The sequence below is a fragment of the Dermacentor andersoni genome, chromosome 2, assembly GCF_023375885.2.
Source record: "Dermacentor andersoni chromosome 2, qqDerAnde1_hic_scaffold, whole genome shotgun sequence".
Taxonomy (NCBI): Eukaryota; Metazoa; Arthropoda; class Arachnida; order Ixodida; family Ixodidae; genus Dermacentor; species Dermacentor andersoni.
Genome location: NC_092815.1, coordinates 239,465,672 through 239,477,793, shown reverse-complemented (window position 1 = coordinate 239,477,793; position 12,122 = coordinate 239,465,672). Strand labels below are relative to the sequence as shown.

General features: G+C 47.9%; 1 long non-coding RNA gene across 1 annotated transcript; it reads left to right on the top strand.

The window, feature by feature from the left end:
- The first annotated feature begins 1,064 nt into the window (after window positions 1–1,064).
- Window positions 1,065–5,542, top strand: LOC129387102 (uncharacterized). Its single transcript, XR_008614407.2, has 3 exons — window positions 1,065–1,127; window positions 3,109–3,163; window positions 5,278–5,542. It is a non-coding gene; the product is annotated as an uncharacterized lncRNA (long non-coding RNA).
- Window positions 5,543–12,122: the final 6,580 nt, after the last annotated feature.

Here is a 12,122-nt window from a genome sequence, read left to right as displayed (position 1 = left end):
GTGCGACCACATACCCTTTCTTTAAAGGTGCAATCGCAACACGAAATATTTTTGAGTGTTGGCCTGTCACCGTAAGGGCGTCAGCCTTGAAGCAAACCAGAAGTACCCTTAACGGTACAAAGCTCCCCCTTTATTAAGCAACTTGTTCTTACTTGACGTGACGCAGGCGAAAGACAGCAGTAATATTGACGATCACTCGCGCGTTTCAGTCGCGCGCCTGTGTCCTAATGAAAATTTCTGCATGTACACGTGCTGTTGCTCATGCTAAGCGATTTTTCCCCGGGGCCAGACATGTGAAAGGGGTAGTTTGCGTTGGCAATGTAAAATTATGCTTGCCATCGTGCACTAATGGTTCGAGCATGGAGTTCTTGTGCTGTGTGCACCATCGAACAACTGAATTCCTTTTTGTTGAAGAGGACCGAAACGATGCGAGGCCAGAGCTTATTGAGCTACCGCGAATTTCCTGGAATGGGGCAAGGAATGATTCTTATTAAAGGAAAAGCTACATCCATGCGCGCATTACCATGAGATCCACGAACTGCTGCAGAAAGTGTCCTTAGAGGCCGCTTCTCAAATTCTACTACCCATATATGCATCTAGAACCAACGTGTAATGACGGACATAAACGTCTTATCACGATGACAGCGTCGAGAGCGTCAGCTTTGCACTCGACTGCGTAACACGCTTCCGCCGCACACCACTTTATCCGACGCGTGGTTATATTTACCGCTGTCATTCACAGGCTGCCTGTGCGCATCTATAAAGCGCACTTGGAAGAAGGACTGTTACGTCATCTCACACAATGGAGCTGCTCGTCCGGGGGGTTTCTCAAAGCTTATAAATTTCGGTAGACACGACCGAAGATAACGCGGGTTCAAGGCAGTATGTGTGCCCGTCGGTGCACTGCCACTGACATTCTTCGCAGCGTTTATGGATCTCACATCAGCTGCAAAATGGGGGGGGGGGCGGCAATAACGGCGTGTATGCATCGTCGTACTTAACAGCGCGCAAGCTACTCGTCACACATTATGACGTTACTTGCTCTATAAAAGCGTATACAGCCCTTTCGAGCGAGCAGAATTGACAACGCCTCTGGCGACCAAACAACGCATCAAAGCGCATCAAAGGTAAGAGCTCTGGCCCTTGACTGGTTAAGGATGGCACGTTTATCACAATTTTACTATTCTTAACGGCTTACTAAGGTTGTCTATTGTGTCTTGAAGATAAACTTGTTTGTATATTCGTCTCTTAAACAAATCTCTCATAATCACAGCGGTGTAGCAATAAGCAATGTAGCAATAACCAAGTTAAACTTAGATTTCTGGTTCAACCATGGCTGAAAAGACAGTTTCGTGTCTCGCTCATTCAATCTCATCTTCATCGTCGACTTTCCTTCTTTAGTTAACGTACAGCTGTTAGCGCTCCGAAATTTTTCTACACGGCTGTGAACTATTCATGCTGCTTAAAACAACTTTTTCAGTCTTTCTTTCCGTATCATGACAATTAAAATCAGCTTTATTTTATTACTGCTTATTATTATACAGTTTAAGAGGCAAAACAAACATTGATGTGTGAATAATTCTCAGAAACGAGCCGCGCTTTCAAGTGGAAACATCAGCCGCGAATATCATGCGGCGACATTATTTCTAACGTAGATGATTTAAAAATTAAATTATGGGGTTTTACGTGCCATAACCACGATCGATTATGAGGCAAGCCGTAGTGGGGAACTCCGGAAATTTGGACCACCTGGAGTTCTTTAACGTGCACCTAAATGTAAATGCACGGGTGTTTTTGTATTTCGACCAAATCGAAATGCGGCCGCCGTGGCAGGGATTCATTCCCGCGACCTCATGCTTAGTAGCCCAACACCATTGCCACTAAGCAATCACAGCGGGTGCAGATTATTATAAAGATGACTCAATTATTCAATCTTCATTTCGCACATATGGTGTGAAATTGCAAGAGATTAGTTTTTATTTTATGAAGCATACATTTTCAGTAATACAGCATGTATTCTGCGGCATGTTCGCTTCGAGATATCACAACACACGATCTACTATGCACCCCAACAGCCTAATTATATATTAACAAACATTAAATATACGCACCCGGCTTTGATATAAAAAGTGAGGCAGTTTATATCATTCGACAGTTTTAAAGAAGCAGTGAAGTCCTATCTCCTGAGCTGTCCGACAAAATAAAAGGAAAGAGCGTATTCGAAGCAGGCATAATGCACTATTGTTCCAGTGTAACCTGTGAAATTTTACGTTTTTTTTAAATTTTTGTCTATATCAACGTAAATGTAAATATCGTGTAAACTTGAAAGTGTATAAGTGGATAAGATGTTGCATGCATACATGTGCCATTGCCCCGTAACCAGTGTATACGTGACAGGGCCGTAGTGAGTCAGGTATTATCTGCCTCTAGCTCTGTCATTCGAGACCAGGTTGTGCCTGAAACAGTGATGGAAATAAACGAACCATCCGCTCCTATACATTCCTGTTCATTGCCTGTATTAAAGGACTATCTCATACTAATTTATCGTTGCTGGAGCTAAAGCAACACCACTTAGGACAAGTTGAGAATATATGTATGCGGTTGGTATTTCCTACAGGACGCAATCTTTAACACTAGGAAATTATTAAAAATATCGCCAAAATGTTAAGCATGGAATGGTCACTGCAAATTTTAGGAGGGCCAATGTAACTGTGCATGGAAGATTTGTGGAAATAAAGTTGAGAACTCTTTACACGCACGATGGTGTGTTTTATATACTACAGTTTCGAATGACCGTTGTAATTATGGAGGGCCGAAGTATTGCATTCCTTAGGTGAAATGACGCACATAAGCAAATGTCAGCTGATTCTCCTGATGTCTTGATTGCATACATTAAGGCTGTAGAGAAATCGGTGCGTACTTTCCCTTAAACCCAGCGCTCAATGCCAGACAGATAATTGTTCGCCTCGTGTGTGTTATTATGTAAATGAAAGTATTCACTTATATCACAAATGTGCGACTACTTATGCATAGTTTATAAACTGACACACTACACCACACACGACGCATGCTTTATGTAGCATTTCTTAATATTTTCTTTTCTACCAGAACAAGATGGTGAAGCCCTCGCTGCTTGTTTTCCTTGTCGTCGCAATCGCATACGGTAAGCTTTCTTGTTTATTATAATGTCCGTCTTCATCATAAAATATTTTAGGCACCAACATCACTATCTTAATTTCTCCAAGAGGCACACACAAGGAGACGGTTGTTTCCAGTGCTTTCATTTTTCCGTTGAGCTCATGAGTGATACTAGTCTTGATTTACAAAAAAAAAAAACATACGTCGTGATCTAAATAGAGCATTTCTCGATCTTAACATGTTGGGCAATAACTTAGCACAGAAGCCGCCAGATGGCAGCCTAATAAAGCAAAGGTTTTCCCGCACGCCTAAGCCAAACTAAATCTATCATTGGGTTAAAGCACTTGGTAGCCTAGCTCTTGGCTGAAGCATTTTAGAACTTTGAGTTGTAGGCCTAATTTTTATATGTCGCCTTTTCGCAACAACAATGTTTTGGCTGTCGTGCTGTTTGTGTGCTCCTTATTTTAGTATTGTAATGGTCATGGAATCAGACTGCAGATTTTGAAAAAGCAGTTTCACGGTTTCAGACATACTAGACTTGTCACGCATGTTGTCGACCTAGTTGGTCTAGATTTATGATTGAGATGTACGGAGCGAGGACGAAGACACAGGAATGAAGACGAGTGTGCTTTTTTCATCCTCTGGCTTTCTCTCATCGTGCTTCACATCTTAAACAGTGCTTATTTATTAACTCTGCCTGTGTGTTTCGTCCCTTGTGAGCGCTGCAGTTCAAGAATGCAACTTCTTTATCACAAATACAATTTGTCGTTCAGTCCTCTGACGAAACGGCCGACCACCCCTTGTAGCTCTATTTTGTTGTTTCCCCGCATCCGGGAGGCGGACGAAAACATACCCATAGTGTTTATTGTAATATTTTTCACATTTTTTACGTCACTTTCTCCGGTTTGCCCATTCAAGCCGTTTGTTTCACAGCCAGATGAGCGGTACGATAACCTTGCATTTACTTGTGGGCCATGAATATCGCAATAATAGCGATTGTATTATACCAGGCATATTGTATTTAAAAAAGTCTCAAAGTGAAAACAACAGAAATGTCAGCGACACTTCACTGCCATGCAGAGAAGCAGCTTGTAGCACTGAAATAATTGCATCTCATTATCAATATGTTACCGCTTGCCAACAAAGCTGCACTTAATTTGCTGTAAACTAACCATGTTGTGCGCGTGTTGCTGTGCTTCATGGATTGTCGTCTCCAAGTACTCGGCACCAGCGTGAATTTTGATTATGTGCCTTAATGCCAAACATCAACGGCGTTGTTCTGGCGTCCTGTGTCCACAGGGACCATGCATATACGGGTTGAATGGCAACGCCTGTAAGCTGCCGCGTCCGGCGCGACCTCTGCATTGACTGACTGCAGCTGAAGCAAAGATGTCCTGCATGTCGTGCGCAAATGCTCGGCCGAGGCGAGTTTTCTGGAGTGTCTTGTGTTGCGAGTTTACCTGGATGCAGTCACCAGCCCGTGACAATATTTCCTCTCTCGCCCACTGCGCGTCCTGGGTCTTTAGATGTTCTGCCCAGTATAACACCCTGTACTATGCTACTGTTAGTGCCAAATGAGTTCCGCCTAAAGTCGCAAGGTGGGTGAAGTTTTTGGCGACGAAACATGTTATACTCCCGCTAGTAGCACGAATCTACAAAAGAACCCCATGCGGGTTTCTCAGAAAATAAGCTTCAGGCATGTACAGAAATTTGCCCTGACCAGTTGATTTGAACTGGGGCCCACGCCGTTTAGGCGCTGCCACTCTAGCGTCTCGGTTAGTCATAACGCTAGGAGATTGTAGGGAGATACCAAATTATTAACACGAAGCGAGAATTCCAAATTTTTCGCGCTGTCGTTTTATTCGGCCTGGCCTTACAACCGAAACCATGTTGAACTAGGCGAGCAGCGGTACATTACGCGATTCTGACGACTTAGGATGCGTGCGCTATATCCGACCCGTCCTGCATGCTAAATGTGAGACGGAAACGCACAGCTCTGCGATGCTAGGGAATACGCAGAATTGGATTTGAGTTTTGCAAATGTGGAGCAGCAATCTGCAATTTTTCGTTAGCGAAGCGATTGGACGACCTTTTAAAACTGTCGAACATGTATGAGTGACCGGCTCGTCGACTCCGCAGGTGTCCTATGCCGCGCGGATGGAGGCCCGCTGAGTTCCATGGGCCTCACCAACCCACTCACCGAGCTACAAAAGGCGGCGCCGACGAGCGACCTCACCGCCCTCCTTTCGCCAGAGAAGTTGCTAAGCCCACAAAACGAAGGCAGCTCGACTCCATCCAAAGATGACCATCCTGACGACTCCGAATAGAAAACGCCGGGTACCATCACGTTGTCAATGAAGATTCTGGCAGTGACCTCAGTTAATAAAAGTTGCAATGCGTCTCTGAAGAATTGTTTCAACCGATCAAATTGCTTGGCGATTATTTTAATAGCTGAGGACGGCAATATGGTACAAAACTCAACGACACAAAGCAACACCCGGTGATGTGCAAAGTATGCATTTGGTGGCTACCCGTTTGCTTGCGGCAGCGGAATTGCAAGCACATTTCCAAGTTGTGGCACTGAATGTCCAGAGAGAGAGAGAGAGAGCAAGGACAGGAAATGCAGGGAGGTCAACCAGACAAGCACCCGGTTTACTATCCTACACTGGCCGTGAGGGCAAGGGGAATAGAAAAATAGAAAGAGGAAAAAGGGTAGAGAGTAAGCACTAAGTGCGTGTGGGAGGATTCACAGGGACACTATAAACGTTCTCTTAAGCCCGTGCACTTCATGTAGAGTACTAGTGCACGAATCACTTTTCGTTCCAGTGACGGGTGTGGCCACGGTCCGAGTATCTTTGACTCGCAGGACGGTCTTGAGCCCAGTCGGTTTAAAGTTGTCCGCCGAAAGAGGCGTTATACGTCGTAGCGAGGGCAAGTACACCATAGGTGCTCGATGGTTTCCTCGCATCCACAGGAGTCGCACACCGGGCTCTCGGCCATTCCCATACAATAGGAGTAGGTGTTCGTGAACGCCACTCCCAGCCACAAGCGGCACAGCAAGGTTGTTTCGATCGCCGTGGGAAAGGCTAGACAGCAGTTGTAGCCGTAGCGTGGGGTCCAGTTTAAACAATCGGCAATTGAAGGCACTTGAACTCCAGAAATCTTGAGACTTTTTGTGTGCAAGTAGGCGAAGTTCCCTGGCAGCGTCTGACCTCGCCAAAGGTGTTGGACGTGTCTGGGTGTCGTCGTGGGCAGACCGGGCAGGCTTGTAAGCAAGGTGTTTGCCGACGATGCTACAATGAGCAGAAATCCATTGAAAGATAATGTTGTGCCCTGTTTCCAGGGCATGGTGGTGTACTTCCCTGATGTCAGATATCTGCACGTAGGTTCTGTGATGTAATGCAGAGTTGATACTGTGAAGAGCTGCCTCAGAGTCACCAAATACGACCCATTTCTCTGTCGGCTCTTCGGTGACGTACGTCATAGCGGTATGGAGAGCTGCAAGTTCTGCCGACGTAGATGTATTCATGTGTGACAATTTAAGTCTAACTGTAACCTGCTTAGCTGGAACGATGAATGCGGCAGTTGAGCTGGCAGGTGAGGTCGAACCGTCGGTACATATATGTATGCGGTCGTGATACGCCTGGTGCAGTAATTGGATTGTCAATTGCTTCAGAGCCGGTGATGGATGATTGGCCTTCTTTGTAATTCCGGGAGTAGCAAAATTAACTTGAGGCTGTTGCAGGCATCACAGGGGAGATGAAGGCTTCGCCACCGGTGCATAAGATGACGGTATTCACTCTTGATGAGCGCTAATCACTCTTGAAAAGGTCGCTTGAGGTGTCTTGGCTGGTAGGAACGCTAAGTGGTGTTCGGGGATCCTTGACAGATGCCGAATGCGCGCTCTGAGAGAGTAGTCAGCTACGTGTGTCTGGATCATATGGTCTTCCACGATGACAATTGTTGCTGCTGTTGAGGCGCACCGAGGCTGTCCTAAACACGTGCGTAGGGCTTGACCTTATATGCTCTCCAAAGCTCGGATGTTCGTCTTGCATGTGTTTGACAAAACTGGTAGACTGTAACGTAGTAGTCCGAGAAACAGTACCCTGTGCAGCTGCAACATAGAATGGACTGGTGTACCCCAGTTTTTCCCACAGAGAAATTTGACGACCTGAGCAATGGCAGCTAATTTGTTCAGATAGACGCAATGAGGCCTCCACGAGATGTTGCGGTCAATGATGATACCCAGAAAGCGATGCGTCTTAAGGTAGGACAAAGCTTGACCGTTGATTGAAACAGGATACAATGACGTTTGTTTGCGCATAAATCCAACCAATGCGCACTTTTCAGTAGACCTATTGAGGCCTTGTTCACGGAGGTAAGACACCGTCATGGTTGCTGCCCGCTGAAGCCTGGCTCGTACCTGAGGGCCAGTCACCGCAGAGGTCCAGATGCAAATGTCGTCGGCGCATATTGAGACATGAAATGTCCGCGGTAAGTACTCCGCTAGTCGTACCACGAAGAGGTTGAACAGAATGGGGCTCAACACTCCACCCTGCGGCACACCACGTCAGATGTAATCTTCCGAAGTTGAGCCATCTTCGGTATGTAAGAAAAAGTACCTCTCAGTCAAATAGTCCGGAATCCATGGTTACATCCGGCCACAAACACCCACAGCCTCACGTGAGTTCAGTATGGCCTCATGGACGATGTTGTCGTATGCCCATTTCATATCTAGAAAAAGTGCCGCTCATAGGCGCTTGAGGCGTTTTTGTTCTCAGACACAGGTTGCTACGTCAATGGCGTTGTAGATGGGCGAGCGACCTCGACGAAAGGCCGCCATGGCGTCCCGATAGATGTTGAATCGCTCTAGGTACCATTCCAAGCAAGCAAGAATCATTCTTTCCATCATTTTGCCGACGCAGCTCGATATCACAATCGGACGGTATGATGATAGATCAAGCGAAGACTTTCCACGTTTACAAATGGGGATCAAGCGGCTCTATTTCCGTTGTTTATGATAGACGCCGTTGTACCAAGATTCACTGTAGTAGTTGAGCAGCTCACCACGTGCCTCATATCCAAAGAGGCATAGGGCAGCGTACATGATGCCATCTGGCTCTGGTGACGAAGAACGCCTACAGGTCGCCAACGCAGCGTCGAGCTCTTCGAGGCAAAATAGCACGTTCATTTCTGGTAAACGTGCCTCAGGGATGTCATTCACTGCTGCGTCAGTAATGATGACCACGGACCCAGCAACCTGTGCACAGAACTCCTCAGCCACTTAAAGTTCCGAGCGGAGTTTGTAGAGGGCCAGAGCAGCAAAGCGCTTCCTTTGATGCGCGCATGAGTGAAGACCCCTAACCGCTCTCCATATGTCAATCAATCAATGAAAACCTTGTTTCAGTTTGCAGTACAGTGTGTAGTACAAACTGGGGGTAAGAAAGAAAACGCAGTCTATATGGCCGCTTGACAAAGCTCTCGAACCAATTTAACGACATTGGCAGTTGTGACAGGAAAAAATATGTGCGAGAGCTACTGACAGAAAGATTTCCATCGCTTGTTTTCCAATTTATCCATACGACGCTGAACTTTATTTTGTATGCGTCGTGAAGCCCTCGGATCAAAAATGGACTTCGTGCGCCGATTCCTTCTCTCCGCCTGTCGGCGTGCCGCACTCAGCCTCTCCAATTCTACGTCCAATTCTGTTAGCCTTGCTGACCTTGTAAGCGACATATTTAACAGGGATAGGCGGGCTAGTTGGTGGTCGATATTGGAATGCATCATGTAACCGCGCAAACAGCAAAGGACAAAGAAGGAAACACACAGGACATCCGCGCCTGTCCTGTGTGTTTCCTTCTTTGTCCTTTGTTGTTTGCGCGGTTACGTGATGCTTTTAAGCGAGCAGATGGATGTTTTCAATGCTTCTGCGATTACATCTTCGATAGCGTGTCAAAGGCCTTCCCGATATTCGTCGTCCATGTGCTTCTTAAACCTTCTCCAATCAACTGCACGCAAGACTGTAGAGGAGCGTTGCTCAACTCCACTAATCTTTATTTATGTTGGAATGCTGTCGCTTCCATGTGTTTCTATGTCCGCAAATCATTGCATGCTCGAGGCAAAGCGCCGTGACACCAAAGTTCGAGCCGCTACTATAGGTCTTGCCACGCAGAAATGTAGGGCTGCCGTCATTGACACATCACATGTCATGGTCGGCAGCAAAGGAGGCAAGACTCCTGCCTCTGGAGTCAATTTTAGTTCTTACCCATAGCTGGTGATGCGCGTTAAAGTCACCTGTGGAAATCCAGGGGCCATTGGTCATTAGGACCGGGTTACCAACAAGACTCTCCGCAACCTAGACGACTTGTCAATCTCCCGACTCGCGGCCTACGTCAATGAGTGCTGGCAAGGGGGATCCCTTCCCGAAGCGTGGAAACGGGCCCGCGTTATCATGATTTCTAAACCTGGCAAGCAAGTTACGCTCGATAATCTAAGACCGATTTCGCTTAAATCTTGCGTCGGCAAAGTCATGGAACGCGCAGTTCTCACGCGCGTGACCGAGTTTCTCGAAGATCATGACGCGTTCCCACACACCATGCTAGGATTCCGCCGCAACCTCTCCGCACAGGACGTATTGCTTCAGCTTAAACACCAGATCGTAGACAACACTACCACTCCACTAAGGCAATTCTACGCTTGGATATTAAAAAGGCTTTTGACAACGTTAGGCGTGACAACGAAGTGATCTTAAAAAACAATTAGAACATTAGGACTAGGCCAAAGAATGTATAAGTACGTTAGAGATTTCCTCGCGGACAGGCGCGCATGCGTCGTCGTCGGCGACGAGGAATCGCCGAAATTTGAGACGGGTCCGTGCGGAACGCCACAAGGATCCTTCATATCACCATTACTCTTTAATTTAGTTCTACTCGGTCTACCCGAGAAATTAACAGAAATAGAAGGATTACATCACAGTCTCTACGCGGATGACATCACCCTCTGGGTTCCCGGGGGAGGATGTGACGGTCACGTCGAGCGAACGCTGCAGGCAGGAGTAGATGCAGTTCAGAATTAGTTGCGTGGAACGGGCCTCGAGTGCTCGGCTACCAAGTCCGAACTCTTACTCTACAAACCCACAAGGAGATGGTCGTAAAACCCTGCGCGAAGAGGAACGGGAATACTCCAAAATACGCATTACATTGGCAGATGGTACTCCCGTACCGCACGTAGAGAAAATTAGAATCCTAGGGTTACACCTGCAGGCAAATGGTCATAACGGAGAGACGGTGCGAATACTTCGTCGTTCGGTAGATGACACGATCCGACTCTTGCATCGCATCACGAATAGACGCAATGGTATGATAAACCGCATAACATGTGTTGCCCCTTACCTGAAGTGGATAGGGTGCCAAAAAGAAAGCAAGGTCGAATGCATGATCAGAAAGGCTTCAAAAGGGCGGTCGGCGTTCCACTCAACGCGAGCACCAAGTTTCTAGAGCTCGGAGTTCACAACTCACTTAACGAGTTAATCGAGGCGCACGACGTTGCGCAATACAAGCGATAATCGAGGTCAAAGGCAGGTTGATGCATTCTCGAGTCACTCGGCATCACGTACCACACTCAGCATGGGGGTTGCGAAATTTGGGGTTGCGAGGGCGATGACGAGTCACCGTCGTCAAAAATTTGGAGTATGCGGGCTGCTTCCCGCGAGACAAGACCGCACGCGAAGCCGCGGATTGCCGCCTGCGAGTCGCTGATCACGATCACAGCGTTCGGCACCGCGACGATTGCTAGGGCTATCGCGGCTTCTTCGGCCGCCTCCGTGTGTCCCGTGGTCACCGTGGCGCTCGCGAGGCACTTATCCGTGCGGTCCACAACAGCGACCACGTGTGCGCTTCTCCAGGCCTCCTCCATATCGCGCAGCGTCTACATACTCCGCCTCGTTGCTGTTACCAAACTTCTTGTGAAGGTCGCTTGCTCGTTTGTTGCGTCTCTCGGCGTGGTGCGTCGGGTGCATGTTCTTGGGAAGCGGCGGGATGATCAGGCGGTCGCGAACCGAGGCGGGAACCGCCGTCTTTTCTTACGGTCTTCCTCCTCTGGACCCCGGCACACATCGATGTTCCGCTCGCGGGCAATGAGACGGCCCACGCCACGGTCCGAGGTCTCACACGCCGAGCCGCCGCTGATTATGTGGCCGCCGCCTCCGCTCCCGAGAGCGTGGCATCGGATCTGCCGGATCAGGACACTACAACAGAAATACAGCAACAAGAAACCCACTGGGCGTGGGGCGATCGCCTAACCATGTTCAGAGACCTCACCTAACACTACAGACTCGAAAGACGCACATTCCCGACACCGCACAATAAATTGAAGAGGAACGAGGCCGTAACGTTACGCTTGCTCCAGACACACACCTACCCTAGCCCCGCTATCTTACACCACTGCTATCCGTGTTTATATCCAACAGACGCGTGTAAAACTTGCGGGCAGAGAGCAACGCTGCGACACATGATCTGGGAATGCGCCGGAAACAACGATAATCAAACAAGCTCCGTTCGCGACGCGTCCATAGTCGCGTCCGTTGCCAGAGTACGGGAAGGCTCGAGCTCGCTTCTTCACGACGCCGCCCCGAACGCGGGAGCCGCCGGGGACCTTCTCCGTAGTCGTCGCCGCCTCTGGGAGTCGGCTATCAAAAGTTCAGAGCTCGCAGACCAGCTCTGAGCCGTCCGGCAAGCCGAAGATGCCGCTCGAGTCCAAGGACTTCGAGCCGCCACCTGAGGCCACCACAGCAAGAACTGCCGGAATATTCTTAATAAAGTTTCTTCTTCTTGGTCATTAGTAATATTTTATTAAGTCGTTTGCAGTGAAAGAGACCCGCTGGGAATATGTAGGCTCCAATTATTGTAAATAGCACAGCCTTCTTTTTGACATGCAGGCAGACATATTGTTTGTCGTCATGAAGCTCTACCGCATTAGCGACATAT